The sequence below is a fragment of the Canis lupus genome, chromosome 25 (genome assembly GCF_011100685.1).
Source record: "Canis lupus familiaris isolate Mischka breed German Shepherd chromosome 25, alternate assembly UU_Cfam_GSD_1.0, whole genome shotgun sequence".
NCBI classification, from domain to species: domain Eukaryota; kingdom Metazoa; phylum Chordata; class Mammalia; order Carnivora; family Canidae; genus Canis; species Canis lupus.
Window position 1 is genome coordinate 6242440 of NC_049246.1, and position 20125 is coordinate 6262564.

The 20125-nt window shown below is 38.6% G+C and overlaps 1 long non-coding RNA gene across 4 annotated transcripts in view; it reads right to left on the minus strand.

Moving 5' to 3' along the window:
* Positions 1 to 20125, minus strand: part of LOC106557737 — a 140582-nt gene that overhangs the window by 84002 nt on the left and 36455 nt on the right. For all 4 annotated transcript variants that reach the window (XR_005378345.1, XR_005378344.1, XR_005378346.1 and 1 more), the window contains exon 2: positions 5176 to 5321. This is a non-coding gene — a long non-coding RNA (uncharacterized LOC106557737). The remainder of the gene's footprint in view (positions 1 to 5175; positions 5322 to 20125) is intronic.

Consider the following 20125-nt stretch of genomic DNA (forward strand, 5'->3'; position numbering starts at 1 on the left):
TGAAACTAAAATGGTATCAGGTCTGGGCCTGGCCTCTCTCTCATGGCATTTCAGTTTTTCTCTATGCATTTGCTTGCTCCACATGCCTCTCTGCCAAAAAGCTTTTTCTGGCCATGTTGTCAGCATCAAGATACAAAATTAGTAATAGCTAATCCTTATTGAGCATATTCTTTGTGTCAGGCACTGTTCTAAGCATTGCACATGCATTAACTTATTTGATCCTTGCCAGAACTGCCACTGAGCTTTGACCTGTATGTGAATTGGTCTTACAGTAAGCCAGAGTCAACCATATAGCGTATTTTCATCATTCATTTCACTAGTAACTAGCTTAGCCCTTCTATTTCCCAGTACAGATTACAGGAAACAAAGATCTGATTATACCAGCTCATTTTTTGAGTCACGCTCCACAAGTCAACCTATGGGTAGCTTTCCTTCTATCAGCTGCCCTGCTCTGAACCATTCAGCTGTGAATGGTGGCAGGCAGTTTTGTTTGGAACACTGGAGTGAAGCCAGCTATGCTGTGACTGCAGCAGCCTTCTTATGAGGAGGAGTTGTAGAAAGGACAGATCATATGGATATCTCTAGGATGAGGAGAAGAATCAGGATTTCACCTGTTCAGGCAAGTTACCTATGATCCTGGAAGACTACTCTTGCTATCTACATGTGAATGGCGTGTGTTGGGGCCCATTCACATTAGGGCCAAGAGATGCATGCATATGATAACTAAATATCCTTCAGAGAGTCTATGGTAGAGCCACCCATTATGTCAGTACATCAAGGAGTCACATATTTAGGAATGGGGAACCCCAAAAGATTGACTTCTCCCAAATGGTGTCGCTCATTGGCTGTCACTAGTTCTTACATCTACCATTAAATGAATTCCTTTGGTTAATGCAGGTGGTTAGAAAGGTTCTTGCTTGCCTCTGCTTTCACTCTTCTGTCCTTCCTGCTCTGCTTTGCAGCAGCACCAAATTCTCTTTCACCACCCCCCCATTCACATGCATTGTGCTCTCTTTCCATCAGACCAAAAGCACTCTCTCTTCTTGGGGCCCTCCTACGCTTGACTAACAGACCATTCTTCAGCACTCACAAAATATTGTCTTTGGGAAGCCCTGTTACCTCCACAAACCTGGATCCACTAGACTGGCCAAAGTCCTTTATCAAAGCTCTTAATCATACTGCCTGTGTTTCAAGCGTTATGCCCACTTCTAACTTCAGGTCTGTGAGGTCTGGGGCCATATCTTCCTGGTTATTAATATATACCCAAACTTAACACAGTCCCCAGTATGTGTTACATGCCAATAAATATTTGTTTAAGTGAATCAAATTAAAAGAAAATTGTGCTATTTGCAAGAGGCAACTCATTGATTATTATCAATCCTCAGACTCAATTTACTTCCCTGATTCCTTAGAAGGCCCTTAAGGAGTAGTTCATACGTCAAATGCATTTGGATTGTTTAGGGGAGCAGACTATTACTGGGAAAAGTTAAAATCTTTTAAAAGGTAAAACCTACAGGCTGATACCCTGGGCTTGTCAAATGTGAAGAAGGAGGGCACCTAAAGGTGAGAGTTGCTACCAAACAATTCTGTCCATGTGTCAATTCCCAGTAGTTTCACCTCTCACATACTCATTCCGGACCTGGTGTTGCTACAGTAGCAACCCATTATTGGTCTGCTGGCTCTGCTGGTGAAAGATGCCACATGCAGGAGACTATAGGAATACAGAACCTGGACTGGGAGGGACTCAGTCTACATGAAAACCTGTAAACAGCAATCCCTGGCCGGCAGACTACCATTGCCATACTCAAGTAGATGATTCATCTGCAGAAGTAAGACACTAACTACATGGAAGACAGTCAGGTCTTATGGTCCTTTTCTCCTGTTCTCAAGTCAGGAAATGTTCATTTACCAACAAATAAGACAGAAGAGAATGTTTTTCTAAGGAAAATATATGGGAGCAATATCTCAAAGAGACTCAGTTCTTTATGAGGCACAGCACATTTTGAAATACAGAAATAGTTGATGAAGCCTAATCATTCCTTTGTCTTAAATTCAATTTTATATCCATATTTTACAAAGCTTTTCTATGACTTATACATGGTAGCTTAACTCTTAAAGTTTGACATATGTTGATAATTTAATCTTTTTTGTCTTAAGAGACTACTTTGATTTGTGCAGTCTTAAGAGTAGTTTTATGAAATCATATTTGAAGATGTATAATTTAGTAATCATTGGTGAAAGATTTTTTAAAGGCTTTTATTGATAATGTTCTTGCAGAATGTGATCAGGGGTGGGGAATAAATATGGAAAGGGACCAAGAAGTATAAATGGAGGAAGAAACGAAAAGGAAGAGGTGAAGTTTACTGATTTACTTCTCTCCTCCTCAAACAAGATGGTTTACAGTTCCATCGTAGTTTTCAAGGGGAACTTTCTCATCTCTCTCAAAGATGATCCTCTGCCCATAATTCTACAAATTTAAAATTTGCTGATTGGAGAGCAGAATTTAACTAGATTCTAAAACATATATTTAGCAGTTAAAAATTGGAATGGGGAAAATATATTTCAAGAACTGCTTCAATAACTGACCCCCATCCAATATAATTGTGCTCATTTTATCACATTTTATTAGTGGACTAGAGAAGATAAGCAACTAAATACCTAGAGAACACGATTTTCATCACGTATGCATTTTAGAATGTTGCAGAAACAATTTGAAAAAAAATACAAGAGAGAAAGACAAATCAATACAGAAAACTCTTTTAGCTTGGGGATAGTCTTTTTGAAAAATAGAGTTGAAATTCAGGTACTAGGGGGTAGCTTTGCAAGCATTAGGGGAGGGTATCCTTTGAATCTACATTTTGGCAAGCATGACTGGAGCCCCTAAGGTCTGGAATTCAGACTCTCGCTCATGCTGTCTCTTGCAAAAGGTATTTAGAGAAGGTACCATTAACATTCCCTGAACCATGTTCACCTAGGGACAAGTAATTGAAGGAATTCAGAGCACTCCACCTCCTTCTCTTTAGAGCTGGGAAGCAAGCCTCTGAATAGGAGGGAGGAAAGAGTCTGACTTCAATAATGGATTTCGAGAATAGCTGAACAGTGTGGGTCTGCTGACAGCTCCTCCACTCCCTGCTAGACTGCTTCTGAAAGGGACAAGAAGAGAAAAGTAGAAATACAGTTGTCTGTGCCACCGAGCAATTGGTGTGCAGTTGGATCCTGCCCATGAAGAACTCCCTTCATTATTATGCAAACTCTCATAAATGGGAGAAAGGAATCACATAGAAAGATGGATATTAGCCATCTGATTTCAGGAGCCAAGTGGTGCCATGATTGTTGGGTCACCTAAGAGAGTAAGACCTGAGGAGGAATTTAGGTGGAGACCATAAAAGGAAAAGAGTGTTTCATTTCATCTGGAAGTTCTCTTTTATCTAAAGTTGTCACCTTTTACCTGTATTGATGCCATTTTTCCTATAGAAATTCCTAAAGAACATCTTGTATTAGGGTCAGACAAATTTGAGTGGTTACCAAGGTCCTGCCATTTACAGGGCATATAACCTTAGATTAACGACTTGACCTCTCAGAGACTAAATTGAAAATAGAGATACTAATATTATCTGCTTTGCAGTTGTTGTGAAAATGAAATGAGATAATGCCTGTGACTGATATGTGGCTTTACCCAAGCAATGCAGAAGCATTGGCACCACTACCAAAGTGGCTGCTGCTCTGTGTCCAAGTGTACTTTCTTTTTGTGCTTATCGGTGGGAAAGAGGGAATGGAAGCACAAAATGTGATGTCAGTGTCAGAATAGTAGACATCTATATACGAGTATATGTCTATAATAAGAATAAAAACAGATAGTGAATTAAGGCAAAAGCATAAAGATTGATGCTGTTTACAATGGCCAGAAAACAAACAGAGATTAAAACAAAAAACCTGGGAAATGTTGGCTAGGTATTGTGAAAGTTATAGAAATAGTGTCAGTCAGCCAGGAGCCATTTCTAGCCAGTCATAATCCCCCACCAGTCCCCAGAGCAAGACGGTGATGTTTCGGCATATCATTAATACATGGCAGATTCATTCTGTGTTAAGTTCATTGTGATTACTTCACTAATTCTGTCATTAATTCTCAGCCTTCTGCTGCTTGTGTAGCATGGCCACCTGTCAGTGATTTTTAAAGATGAAAGGACATATTTGTTCTATATATCCACTCACTAGGAAGGGATATGATGTCTCCTGGAGCCAAGAGGAGAATGGAGGGCAAAGCTATGGGAGCTGGTTTGGGAACGAGATGCTGATGCCCACCAATCCACTTCCCACCAATATTCAGGGATCTATCCTATAATGTCCTCACATACGCTTCACAGTGTTCAATCTAGAAACAAAATTCTGTCTTTAACAAAGGGAAACAAATAAAGGAATTGGTTGCAAAGGTGACGAAGAGTTGAGAAGGCAAGTGGGGACTGTGATGAAACTAGGAAGAGCAGCATCAAGAAGCCACCACATTGGCTAAGGCTGGAGAGACAAAAGCAGGGACAGTGTTCCCAGAGTCCAAGGGCAGGCTACCTGCAGAAGACAGAACTGGGAGAGGGGGTGGTGGTTGGGACCTTAGAGAGAGATACTACTGGAAGGAGTTGGAGCCGTGAAGAGTCAGCTGCTGCCAGCTCTGGAGATGTCACCCAAGACAGTTGAAATGGGAAGAAATACTCTCATTTCTCCCCTCCTCCCACCTTCCAGGCTTCTGCCAATGCCTCCTATGAGCCAAAACTACCTGGAAGCCAGTAGCATGGGAGCCTAGGAAGAGATGTTTCCAGTGATATGGGCCAGAACAGGGGAAAGAAAGAGAGAAGGGAACCACGAGCAAACAGACCAGCACATCACATTGTAGTAAAACCTTTGGTGAGGTGCACCTGGGTGACTCACTTGGTTAAGTATCTGCCTTTGGTTCAGGTCTGGATCCCAGGGTCCTGGGATTGAGCCCCACGTGGGCTCCCTGCTCAGCAAGGAGTCTGCTTCTCCCTCTCCCTCTGCCCTTCCTCTGCCCATGCTCTCTCAAGCACACTCTCTCTCAAATAAATAGTTTAAAAACTTAAAAACAAAAAACAAAACAAACAAAAAAATAAAACCAAACATTTGATGAGACTGGCCAGCTGACTGATTAAAGCTGAAAACTCTTACCTGGGAAGGTCGCTGGAGAATATTGACAGCCAGGTCACACCCCAGACCCTGTCTAAGGAAGTTAGAAGTCACTTCTGGGCAAAGATAAGCATTTTCAGGGTGAGGAGGCTTCATCTCTCTGTTCACTGTTCTCTATTATTTCATCTCTGGAAACAACCATATGTTAATTGGCAGTTAATCAGAGTTGAAATTGATAATAACATATCAATATAATGCAGTCTAATTTGCTTATTCTGTTAACTAACAGTCCTTTGTTTTAGATTATCCATTTAAACCTTTTCTTCATCATCCGGAATAATTGAAAGTCACATCTCATTGTTCTCAGAATAATTAACTTTTTGCATTTTTGACTCAACTAATAATACAGCTTTATAATAAGAATGTTAAATTTGTATAGATCCTTACAGCTTATGGCACACAATCACATACAATATCCCATTTTGTTTCACGCCTTGGTAGTCTGAAGTGAAGGGGAGAGAGCCGGCATTTACTGAATATGTTTTGCCAGGCCCAGTGCCAGCAACTTTACAAAGATAAATTCAGTTAATTCACACAAAACCCAATGAAGCAGATATTATTATCCCCATTTTACAGATGAGGTAACTCACATGGAGAGAATGAACTGTCCTGTTCAAGGTCATAAGGCCAAGTTCAGGCCTATCATGCCTAGAATGTATACACACATACACACACACACACAATTCTTGTTATATATATGATTGGTGTGTATATTGTAAATTTTCTGTGTACATATAAATATATATGCATATATAAACTTTTCTCCATAAAGTTTGCGATTTTTATAAAAACCTTATTTACAATTTGTTTATTTCATAAACCTTAATATCAGAACCATTTATTTGATGCCACATGTGCTACTTGGGAATCAGAGATTGAAACAAGGCCTTGGTCTGTGACAATGACGTTGGCTCTAGTTAGGTATATTCATATTAAAGTCCTTTCTGAGCCTCATTTACCTTCACGAATAATAAAATGGGGATGACATATATATATATATATATATATATATATATACTGAGTTGAAAAATACATCAATATGTATATGAAGAACTTAATAAAAGTGCCTGAAACAGAGTGCAGTCCAGGAAAAAGTTCTTTTCTTTGATCCTATTAGGATCATTTTCTAATGTTCAGGTGGTAGGCACATATAGAAACATAAAGATGTATAACACTCCCACTTTAAGAGTATTCTGATGTATCTGGATAAAAATAATAAAAATAATAATAATAGTAATAAAAGCACCATAAAAAGCCAGCATTATTAAATGTTCCTAAGGAAATATTTTGGATCCCTATCCTCCTGGTCAATCAAAGGATCTCCAAAAGAATTAGTTTAATGGAATTAGTTTGGGCCTATGTACAGTTGGGTATTCTAGAAGACTTTCCAACTCTAGGAAGGGAGCTGTACCTTCTTTAGAAAAGGTGTTAGACATTAACTTGAAATTTAAGTAGGAAATTGCCACAGTGGTATTGCTAAACATTTCAGAAAAATAAATTAAAATGATACGAAATGCAGCCAGAACTGTGGAAATTCTACACACTACCTGAACACAAAGCTTAAATGGAGTTTGGAGAACATGAAAATAAAAGCGGGAGGAAAAGGTGGATCAGGGCAATTAGATAGTACATGACGCGCTCACTGCAGTTCTGCAGGAGACAGGAACAGGCTGGTTGTTGCAACAGAGAGTTAACAAAAGAGCTGGTAAGGAAATAACCAGAAATGCTCAATGAGAACTCTAAGATACCAAGGAAGTAGCAACTGTGGGAAGCAAGTACTGCCCCCGAGGCTAGAAGAACAAAGTTAGAGGATAAACTTATCAACTGAGTTGCTCAGAAGAGGCCCTGTGGAAGTAATCTCTGAGAAGGAGGCAATGATCAGCAGATGCTAGGGGTCGCTGCCTCTGGGGAGAGTCCCTCGGCTGGGCCCAGGTCTCTGAGGTGGAGGGCACCAGCTTTCTATGTCCCATGCCCCTGACACAGCACAGGCAGCTGGTTTTGTTCATGCCAAGCAAATGGCTAAATGAATTCAATTTCTGCTCCGAGTGAGCAGCAAACCTGGGATGAGGAAAGAGGCCAGGGGGGCACTGGACTGAAACTAAGCAAGGAATCGACAGGGAATAAAAGGAGGAGGGGGTCCTTTTTCCTCCTCTGGCCTTGCCACTCCCTCTGATGCTCCTACTGACCAGGCTCACAGGAGCCACCTGGCAACAGAGCAACAGCCTCAGCCTTGCCAACTGCAGTATTGAAGAGATAACACCATAAACATTGGTGCATTCTGTCTTGCCAATTGCTTATTAATTATAAGGTTGATGATAAAAATTAGATTTTGGGAAAATACCCCAAAGAAATGAAAGCAAGGCCTCCAGATGTTATTCGTACACTTATATGCATAGCACCATTATTCACAATAGCCTAAAGGTGGAAATGATCCCAATGTCTATGGGCAGATAAGTGGATACACAAAATGGGGTATATATATGTATATATATGTATATATTACATGGGATATATATATTATATTATTCTATATATATGTAATATATTATATTACATGGGATATATATGTACATATATACATATATATATACACACTGGAATACTATTCAGGTTTAAATAGGAAGGAAATTATGACACATGCTAGAGCATCGATGAGCCTTGAGAACATTGGGCTTACTGAAATAAGCCAATCACAAAGGACAAATAGTAATAAAGTAATAAAGAGTTATTACTTTAGGGGTACAGAGTTTCGGAGAATTCTTTGGATGGATATTGGTGATGGTTGCGCAACAATGTGAATGTACTTGATGCCATTGAACTGCACACTTAAAAATGTTTAAGATGGAAAATGTGTTGGTTTTTCTTACCATAGTTAAATTTTTTTTTTGAAAAACTAGATAATAAGGTATGTCATCCATGGATTTTACTGATCTTTAAAGGAGTATGATTTTTCCATAATTACCAAATACATGTGAACTTCTTTTTTTTTTTTTTTTTTTTTTTTTTTTACATGTGAACTTCTAAAGGGGTTCACAATCTGCTGATGAAGAAACTGAATAAATTAATGAATGAATGAATGAATTGAAAATTATGTTCCTCAACCTAAAGCAATATTTGTTTCTCTTCCCTTCTCTACATTAAATATTTGCTTTTTAGAGGATCCCTGGGTGGCTCAGCGGTTTAGCGCCTGCCTATGGCCGGGGGCGCGATCCTGGAGTTCCAGGATCTGCCTGTGTCTCTGTCTCTCTCTCTCTCTCTCTCTCTCTCTCTGTCCATCATGAATAAATAAATCTTTAAAAATAAATAAATATTTGCTTTTTAAAAGTTATATATTATTCTAGGTCAATTTTAAAAGGTACCTCATGCCCTGCTCACCAGTCAGAAAGCTACTTCCTTCTAAACCCGATTGTGTGATAACTTACGACTTTTAGCATATCTCACATTATGTTCACTAGGTTTGAAACCTGAAGCCTACGTTTTATCTGTCTCTCAGGGTAAGTAGTACAATATAAGTACTCAAAAATATTCTTTTTTTTTAAAGATTTTATTTATTTACTCATGATAGACATAGAGAGAGAGAGGCAGAGACACAGGCAGAGGGAGGAGCAGGCTCCATGCTGGGAGCCCGACGCAGGACTCCAGGATCACACCCGGGGCCAAAGGCAGGCACTGAACTGCTGAGCCACCCAGGGATCCCCTCAAAAATATTCTTGAATTGAAGTTTTAGCATACAGAGAGAGAGAGAGAGAGGCAGAGACACAGACAGAGGGAGAAGCAGGCTCCATGCACCGGGAGCCCGATGTGGGATTCGATCCCGGGTCTCCAGGATCGCGCCCTGGGCCAAAGGCAGGCGCTAAACCGCTGCGCCACCCAGGGATCCCACTTTTCAAAGATACAATAGGCACGAACACCAGAGTAAAATAACAACAGTTATACATAATTCTCCATCATTCTAATCCGAAATCCATTTCTAATACATTAACAATTGTAACTTTTAACTCATAAACAATTTTATAAATTTCCTTTCAATGTAACTATGAAATCAACTTTTTTTTTTATTATGGAGGGAAGGAAAATCCATAGTGAAGGTGCTAATTAAAAATTCCTACATCTCACACTGTGATATCCATCACAGGTATTAAGAGCTCTGAATGTTCCAATTAAAACTGTGAAGCATTTGCTCTACAATATGCAGTTCCATCCCCCCAGGCGTCAATATGAAATTGAAACTGGATGGTGGGAGCCCGGGTGCTTTGATCTAATGGCATCTGCAATAGGACCACATCATAATGTGCTTATAACACGCTGATCTCATCTGAGCCCCTAGCAAAGGGTTGTCAAGAGATGCTAATGACCACTTTATCCTACACTTGGACTTACTCTGTTGGAAGCTATTTGTGCCATCTCAGGGGGCCAGCATGACCGCCACTGCATGCTTTGTGACACATAATAAGTCAGGAGCAAAAACACCAGGGATCCATTCGTCATTCAGCTGTTCATTCAAACACACATTTGTTGAGCACCTAACTAAGGGTGACCATCATTCTGTTAAGTGCTTTGAATACAAAGAAGAATAAGACTATTTCCAAGGGGTTTACAGACTAATGGGGAAATAAAAAGTGCTGTGGAAGTCCATGGTAGAGGGCAATTGGTTTTGCTGGGGAAGTCAAGGGAAGCATTGCAAGGCAGGGTGACATTTGTGCTGACCTCTGAGGAATCTAGCAGTTACAAGTGGAGGAATGGAACAGAAGACATTCCGGAGAAGTGAGTATAGAATATGCTGTGTATAGTATCCTCAAGCTGCTCTAACAAAGTACCTAATACTAAGTGACTTAAACAACCAAAATTTATTGTCTCACAGTTCTAGAAGCCAGAAGTCCAAGATCAGGGTATTAGTAGGGTTGGTTCCTTCTGCAAGCTATGAAGGATAATCTGTCCAAACACTCTCTTTTCACTTCTGGTGATTTGCTGAAACTAATGGTGTTTCTTGGTTTATAGATGCATCACCCCAGTCAATGCCTCCAACTTTACACGGCACTCCTCTGGGTGTGTACAGGTGTCCAAATTTCCCCTTTATACAAGGACATCACTCATATTAGGGGTTAGGGGCCCACCTCACCCCAGTATGACCTCATCTTAACATAATTAATTATAACTGCAACAAACCTATTTTCAAATAAGGTCACATTCTGAGATGTTAGAGATTATAATTTCAACATATAAATTTTGGGGAGGACAAAATTCGGCCCATAATATCCTGGAAAAGGATTCAGATAAATTAGTATATGGAGGTAATATTTTTAAGACATGAGTATAATTTTTAAAAATTATAGAAGAGAGGGGTGGAGGCAAGAATTTGAAGAGATTCTAGAGCCATGTTGAGGGTGAAGAAAGATGAAATATATACTCAGATGATCTGGGAAACACTGTAATTGGTAACAGGGTAAAAATGTACAAAGATGAGAGTATGTGGTCCTTCCCAAACTTATTTCACTGCAGAGACTTCTTTGTTCAGTGATCTTCCAATAAAAAAAAACAATAATTTGGGAGCTGTGTACATAGTCACTGTATATACTTCCTAGCTGGCTTCTTTACATCTCTGAGTTCCAGTTTCCTTCACTGTAGGCCTGGGGTGCTTATAGCATTTTATAAATTCAATCCCTGTGAGGCGAAGGGAATCAACATGGAAGTGACTGCTGAAAGATAAACCACTATACACATGGAAATACATGGACATCTTTTGAACAGGAGGTAGGAGGTTTGTGAATTTGCCAGAAATACAGTAAGAGAGCAGACAGAACAATTATGTGGGAAAAATAAAGGTCTCAGAGAAGTGGAAATCCACATACTGATTCCCAGCCAGCATCAAAAATCTGAAGGAAGTACCCCTTCTCCCTGCTGCTCATGCCCTTCCCACTATTCCTCCCTAATCCTACTCCATTCATTCAACTAATATTCATTAGGCCCATTACTGTGTCCTAGGTCCATTGCTCAGCAGTCTTCAAGGCACATTTTTTTCCAAGTAACCTTCATGGATTACTTGATTTCAATCTTTCCCTTCTCTCAATGGTCTCCTTGGTGCATACTGTTTGGGTCACACAGTTTGGCATTTGAACATATATTTTTGAACTGTTACCTCTTTGCTTCCATTTATATGGATGTGCCTCCTAAATGAGACTGTAAATCTTCCCTAAGCAAATGCTAGTAATTTCCAACTTCAAGATGTATAATGCTAAGTGCGTAGAAGATCCTTATTAGGTACGCAATGCACTGAAAAAATTTGGCATCTCAGAGAAGAGCACCTTTACAACATCAAGTTAACAACCTAATGTTACAAGGATGTAGGCAACCAAACAGACTGTGACTTACCTGGAAACACATAAATTACATATTTTTATGATTACCCATAAATATGATTGATAAATGATTTCTAAGTGCTCATGTATGCAAGGGATCTACTACATATTAGCCAAACTTTGATTCAAAGGAGCTAAGCTATTCCTCTAGCAAGCATAGAGCTATCATAGACAATGAAAAATGACCAACAGATAATATGAAATGAGCAGACAGTGTCTTCTATTTATTTATAAAAATATTTGTTCAGACATGGGAGAAATTGGGAGCTGATTTATTTAGATAAATGACTCTTTCCACTTCATTTTGCCATTAGGCCCTTCTGAACTACTCTTAAAATTACTTCAGGAAATTAAGATGAAAAGTTTATTTTTGCTTGAAACTTCAGTCAAGGTCAGTGATAGATAACAGAATATACTGAGTTTTTAAATTAAAGAGCACCAAAATTCTTCTGGCAATTTGCTGTGAAGATCATATTGATGCTTCTAGATCTCCAGTGTTACATTATTTGATGTGCTTTGTTAATTTGTCAGGTTGACACACTGCATTGAGATTGAAAACAATTTCTTTGGGAGGACATTTCTTTTTATCAACTTAAAAAAAATGAGTCTAGTCTATTCAAATAATACCTTGTCAAGAGTCTAGCTCATAAAAATACTGAATGTTAGCTTTGTAATTGGATACTTTATGAATAAAGTACCTTCATACTTTATGAATAAAGATATGATAATTAAATTAAAATATGTAACCAATAAGACTTTTCTTCAAAAATCTTGCATATCTACCAATGAATAAAAGGAGAACAAACAAACAAACAAACAATAAATCAAGCTCCTGGAGCATCCTGGCTATCTTGTTCAATCATCCCAAGATGCCCTCAACACATTCTCTCTCCAGCAGTTTACACCACTCAGTGTCAAAGTTATTCTTTCTCTTATTTCCTGTTTTATTAAGGAATGCTTAATAAATATAACTGTACATATGTGAACCATATAATGTGATATACATATACATTGTGAAACAAATACCAGAAAGTTATTCTCACTAATGATTTCTTCCCAAATTTGGCAGTATTTTCAATCTCTCTAGCACCTAGAACCCCACATACTTACTTCTTTGCAAACATATTTTTAATTCAGGAAATGTAAAAATCTATAAGCAAAATGATAAAAAAAAAAAAAAAACATGCCTCTTGTGGGGATAGGAGCATCAGCATGGCAGAAAAAAAACACAGACCCCAGAATCAGACTCTGATTCAAAGTCAAGGTCAACTATTTACTGTCTATGTGAACTCACTTAACTTTCTGAGCCTCAGTTTTCCCATGAAAGATTATTAATGTCTCAGAATTCCTGGATTCATAACAGGTTTTCAGTTCTGGTTTAACAAATGAATAAATGGATGAATGAATGATCTCACAGTATCCCCTTTCCCATATTCTGCTTTAGCCTTCCATTTTTTCCATTTCTTATTTCAACCTACTTCCTTCATCTTACTTCTTATTTTCTTTCTTTCTACTCTCAATTATGTAAGAAGTTTCCTTCCCTATGACCTTTCAGTTTAAATTCACTCCTCTCAGTTTCTTTGCTTGCTTCATACAACCCATCTCCATATTTCCTTTTCTCACACTGGCACCTGTGCTTGGAAAAGCTTCCTGCTTCACGTTCCCAAAGCCAACTTCTTCCTCTCATTCAAAACCCAACCCAAATCACCCCTTTTGCCTATTATGTGCACTTAGTAAATAATAAATGATTAAAGTGATAATGATGAATTCATCCTCAAAGAACATGTATTCTGAGCAATGAAATTTAGAAAAGAAAATTTAGCGAGTAACTACAACCCACTTAGAAACAGGTGTGATTTCTCCAACCACCCGTTAACACATTTGCACTATCATAATGACTGCTCTGGCAAATAATACATTGCCATAGAAACATTGTTTCCAAATTGCATATTTATAGTTGTTATTGGTGGCCTATGTTGACTATAAAGTAGTTTCCACATGTGAGCTTTGACAATGAGGAGTGATATGAGCATTGTTCATCTCCACAGCTGTCTCAGCTTGAAGGGTTTTAAAGGTGCAACAGGAAATTCCCCCAAGCTCTAGATGTCAAGATGTGAGCACAGCTGGCATTTCCCTAAATGCTTGCATTTCAATGTAAAGAAATTGTCTAAATAAAGCACCCAGTAAACTAAATTAATAGTCAAAATCAGGATGAGTCTGATTTCTTTTATTTTTTTTTTAAGACTTTATTTATTGATTGATTCATGAGAGACACAGAGAGAGAGGCAGAGGGAGAAGCATGCTCCATGCAGGGAACCTGTTGTGGGACTTGATCCCAGGACCCTGGGATCATGGCCTGAGCCAAAGGCAGATGCTCAACCGCTGAGCCACCCAGGTGTCCCAGGATGAGTCTGATTTCATCTGTAAAGTGGAAATGATACTAATACCTCTCTTAGAAGATTTTTCATTTGCTTAAGTGAGACACAGCAAATGAAAAAACAAAAACACTTCATGAATTATAAAGTGCTATGTAAATACCAATTCTAGTCTTTATTCAATATCAGACCAGATTGTCTTCACATAGGACTGTTTTGAGGGCTCTCTTGGTCCCCCTAGAAGCACTTTAGAATATTCTCACTCCCATATATTTATGGACAAGCAGAGTCAGGATCCTCAAGGTTGAAATTCAGTTCCAGATCCTGTGAAGAAATAATGCCTACTAACAGATAAGATTTTTTCTGTCTACTTCATGGACTTTCTCTCATTATCTCTAACCTATGAGGAAAAAATGCCACATGAAAACCTCTGGAATTCACATTTCTAGTTTCTATTGGGAGAAATCAAAATGGCCTAAAGAAAAGTGATATAAACTCAGGCCATTGACTAGTATAGAGGAAAAAAATCAAAGTTTAAATTGAATTCTTTCTCCTTAAAAACAACAGGGGTAAAAAAGAACTTTTAGAAAAGAAGGAAACAAATCCCTTTTAATGACAATACTGAGTGGCTAAATTCTTATTCAAAGAACGACAACAATTCATGTTTGCCTACCCTTTATAATCACAAAGTATTTCTTCAAACGTTATCTCAGTTGACCCTTATTTCTACACTACGGAATAAGCAGAAGTGGTGAGTGATGGGAAAAGTTTTTAAAATATTTTCTGGCGTTTTTCTCCTTACCTGTGGACTGGTTTACTTTTCTGCACTCCTTCACTGTTAAAGCTAATCATAAAGCTTATTGACTTCAAGGAAAAGAAGTAAATGAACCACCTAGAGGTAAGAAGTTCACAAGGCAGGGAAAAATGAGGGTATAGCAGAGGAGGAAGATCTTATCAGACTGTACAAGGGAGAGAAGAGGTTTGTAAGTCATGAAGGAGGGGAGAAGTGTAACCCATGTCCTAGGAAAGTAGTACATCAACCACCCTGGACCTGATCCTCTGAGTGAGAACAATGGAAGGAAGGGAAGGGAGGGGGAGGATCCCAGATAGTACAAAGGGACAACAAGGTAAAAGGGACCTTTAGGCCTCTTACTATTTAGAAACTGCTTAGCAGGGTACCCTCAAGCTAACATGGCAGGCACAGAAGAATAAAACGGTGCTGTAGTATGTTTGGGCAGAGAGAGAGCAGAAAAATTCCCCATGCCCATCTCAGTTATAATGGAACAGGCACACATGCTACAAATTGTGGGGAATTATCTGAAAGTTAACAGCCAAATTGGCCTGGAAAGAGCCACTGAGACAAGGAGTGAGAAACTCCTATAGCAATAGCAGAAACTGTGGGCCCCACAGCCTAGGCAGGCACTTGATAGGGCATTCCACTGAGATTCCAAAGAACTACACACCAAGAGAGCTGAGGTGAGGCCAACTTAGCTGCGGGGGCGGGGGGGTGGGTGGCGTACTATGCCAAGTGGACAGACCTACACATACACCAGCCACAGATACTTTATTGGCAGAGGCAGCAAAGATAAGAGCAGTGCCCAGAGACAACCACTGTATCTCAGCAGGAGATCAGTAGGTGCCCACAGGAAGGATAGCATGAGATTGGTTGCTCCCTACTAATGCTATGAGAACTGTGGAGGGGATCCCTGGGTGGCTCAGCGTTTTAGCACCTGCCTTCGGCCCAGGGCCTGATCCTGGAGTCCCGGTATCGAGTCCCACATTGGGCTCCCTGCATGGAGCCTGCTTCTCCCTCTGCCTGTGTCTTTGCCTCTCTGTCTCTCTCTCTGTCTCTCATGAATAAATAAATAAAATATTTTAAAAAGAGAGAGAGAGAGAGAGCTGTGGAAATGAAGACTAAGTGGGGTGCCTGGGTGGCTCAGTGGTTGAGTGTCTGCCTTTGGCTCAGGTCATGATCCCAGGGTCCTGGGATTGGGGAATGCCTATATTTCTGCCTCTCCTTCTGTGACTCCCATGAATAAATAAATAAAATCAGAAAGAAAGAAAAGAAAGAAAGAGAAAAAAGAAAGAAAGAAAGAAAGAAAGAAAGAAAGAAAGAAAGAAAGAAAGAAAGAAAGAAAGAAAGAAAAAGAAAGAAAGAAAAAGAAAGAAAGAAAAAATGCTAATTAAAAAGAAAAGCAAATGCCTGTTGTTCAGAGCTCACTATAGCAAGGGAATTAGCCACTGTCATCTGGGCAGTGACTCAACAGCAGTCAAAGAAATAGGAAAGATTTATAGTGGTAGAAAGAGAAGTCTTTCAGGTATCCCCTGATTGGAGGCTGTTGATGAGGGGAAGCTGTTGGTAGGCTAAAAGTGGGGCATCCTGTGTGATTGTTAGAGTGCATATATGGTTTTCTTTGGTTGATCCCAAGTTTGCAGTAGGGACAAAAACTAAGGGAGCTATTACTTATAAGTCAATTCCTGGCCATTTGGGGTAGATAGTTAACAAGGGGGTTCCTGCAAGTCTGACTTAACAACAGGCTGACTTTCTGAGTCATTCATTATAGACAAGGGGTTGGTTTTCTGGGCAGGTTGCTGCAGGTTGCTGTTCAGAGTTCTATTTTTAATATATGATCTGGTCATCATCTGTTTGTATAGTCAGTCTTTCGGGGCATACAACTGTCACCTGTCATCTAGATGGTATCTTAGAAAGAAAGTGGAGAGAGAAAACTTGAGAGAAGAGCAACAGATGTTTGGAGGATTCAAACTTTAGATGGTCTGAATATTTATCCATATATCCATAGCTGGAAAGAGTCTTGTAGGTTGGAAGAGATGACTTAATAATTAGTGAGAAAGTTTAGTATTTTCTTGTCTTCTACCAAGAGGATTGGAGAATCCAGAGCAAGATGAAATTGGATTTGGAAAATAGAGAACCTACATTTTTTGCTGTTCTAATATGTAATGTGCAAATGTTGACCCTATTGCTAGTATTGTTGTATATAGTTTACAAATGAGAAATCTAACACTAAGAAATATTCAAGATAATAATGAATATCAAAACCATATATTTCAAGATGTCATTTTCTTGGAAACCAATAGGTCCTGCTCAGGGTACTTGGACACAGCTAATGGCAGTTCTGCCAGCTGAGGGAGAAGTCCCGATACAGATAAACACAAACTCAACAGACTACAGTTTAAGAATATATAGAAAACGCTAACCTATCCCTAAAGAAATTAATTTATATATCTCCAGAACTGTGACGTTTCAGATATTGTAGTCCATTGTTCTCACAAGTCCGTACACGTGGCAATTCAAGGGTTCCCATTTCTGATGCAGATAACAGAGTCATCAAACCTCAAAGGTCAAGAGAACTACATTGGGATTATTAGAGAGTCACTCAGAAAACCATATTTAGAACTGGGAGCCAGATCATGCAAGCAGGTTGCTCAAGGCAAGAGTTCTTCATGACTGAGACTCACACAGCCTGAGGACGAAGCTTCTCACAACAGTACCTCCATAACCTCTTCTCTCTACTCTCCTTTGAAATGCTGCAGCTGGGGCCATGAGAGCAGAGGTTATCTAAGTAAAAGAAAATGAATTGCTTCAGGCTCACTGTGATTAGTCAGAAAATAAAATGAGATTTCATGAAGCACCTTTGTATTTCAGAATTCCAAATCATTTCTTATTATGAACATAGGGTAATACAAGTTGAATATCAAGTGATTAATGTTCATTTTGAATATATCTCTGGAATTCTAATTCTTTAAAGCCTCTCTTGAAAAGTACTCCACTCTGACAGCCACATCCTCAAATATTCCAATGCCACCTAAAAAGGCTGTGTTTCATAAATTCCATATTGATATTACAATAGAGTAGCAGAATAATTTTAAGATTTTTCCCATTTGATAATTGTCCTATTGCTTTTGAAAATAATGACTCTCAATTATACCAGTGTGAGATGCATTCATTTCATTGCATTATCTAAATTTGTGTAGATATTACAAGGCTTTGTATGGCTCTTGGTAAAGAAAAAAAATTTTAAAGTCTCTATTTCTCTGAATTATGCTTTATATTAATTTGCACTATAATGACATTTCCACTCATTTTCTTATTCACTACAAAATAAACATCAGTGTGCTGCTATTAAGCATGATATTTTTATATCTACATTTACAATCACTATTTTTACTCTTATCATGGGTAGATAACTATAATAAATAATATTTGCTTACTAAATTATCTACTGGATGCCACTTACTGTGCTTATTATCTTCATTTTTCAAGATGATCTAGGCTCAGAATGGGTAAATAAGTTGCCCACGAGAACACAATAGTAACTGGTAGACAAGCCAGGTTTGTCTTAACCAGGGCATCTCACTCCCATTCCAGGGCAGGTCCCATTAGCTTCATTTTCACAGCAAGTCCATGCTCCCCTTCCTCCTCTTCTTTTCTTCTCTTTTCTGAGTTCAGTACTTTCTCTCCAAAAGCACAGACAATAAACCCAGAAGTTCTGGGTTCTAGTCCTACACCTTGTATAGATACGAGCTATGTGAGAGAAGGTACACTAGTCAGAGGCATAAGCATTAGTTTTAGTGATAAATAACTCCCTAAATCTCAAGGGCTTAACACAGTCAAAGTATATTTCTTGCTTCTATTATGGGACAATGCAGGTAGGGCAGTTCTCCTCCAAGCAGTGACTCGGGGAACCAAACTGTTGCCTTCTAATAGCTGCAAGGATGTACTCTCATTATCCACCTGACAGGTGAAGAGGAAGAGTGCATGTGGATGGAGGACACTTTGGATGTGTAACCACTGGCCAGAAGTAGTCACTTTTCATCAGATAGTATGTCCAACCTAACTGCAAAGAGAGCTGGGAAAATGTAGATGAGCACATGGATGTCAGTGAATTTAGTACTTTCTACCACACTGGGCTAGTCTTTTTGTTTGTTTTGTTTTGTTTAAATATGTTTAAGTCTATGCCTCCATTTCTATAAAGAAAAGATAAAGCACTTAGCTTGTGCCAAGCATATACTCAATGTTTTTTAATTTAATTATATAAATATTAAATTATATTTTATTATATAAATGTGCATATAAACTCTCAGTGGAGAGAGAAAGCTACCTTTCTTTAATCTACAAAGAGAAAATTGAAAAAAGAAAATGTGTTTTCCAAACCAAATCTCAATAAAGATACCCAGAGAAGTCATATTAGAACTCATATAAAATTTTCCTTATAACATTATGTGCCGGGGAAAAAAAAATCAGAATCTCAGCAGGAGATCAAGTGAGCCCTTAGAAGGAAGGAGGTAAGGCTGGTAGATGGAGGGGAAAATAAACAGTGCATGTGGGTGGGTGGGAAAATTTATGAGAGGGAGAAGATAATTTGTTTTTGTTGTTAATAATATTTTCTTCTCAAAATTGGAAGGCTGAGGGATAATACATAAGTAAGGATAATACATAAGTAACTATAGTGTCTCTCTGAAGATACTAATTAGAATCGGTGGTGGTTGTTTTTTTAATTCCTCGAATTTTCTTTTACTTCAGGAACCAGTTGTTCAGTTACCCCACTGAGGAGATTCTAGTCCCAGCTTCCCAAATATCCCCTCTGATCTGTTATCTTTCAACTTCATCTTTTATGTGTTCCAGGATTTGGGAATAATTTTATGATTTAACATTTTTTTCATATCTCAGTTTCTTCTTCTTTCACCATATTTCCCAACTCCTAGAACATAGTCTTAGACTTTCCACCTCTGTAAATGACTTTTCTGATGACAAGCATGATGATATGGATTTCACTCTGATAGAAGTATAGGAATAGTTGTCTGTGGCTGAAAAATATGGCACGCATTTCCAGTGAGTCTACTTAATAAACACAAGAATAGCATAAACTCCAGAAAAAAATAGCTCACATTTCAATAGCCTCCCTCTCCCCTTATTGCTATTTGATATTTTGATTTCTAATTGTTTTGCTTAAGAAAAATACCTTTATTTTTTGTGTGTCATTACATATCCACTATTTAAAAAGTAGTGTGTTAAAAATGCAAAACAGAAAGTTAAAACAGCTCAAATTTTACCAACATGATATTATTGAGGCATTTTTATTCATATACAAAATAGAAGGATGAATTGATTTAAAAAGAGACAGATGGAAATACAGCCTTCTAGTCTACCTGCTACTTTTCAATTAAAAAGTATGACTGTAT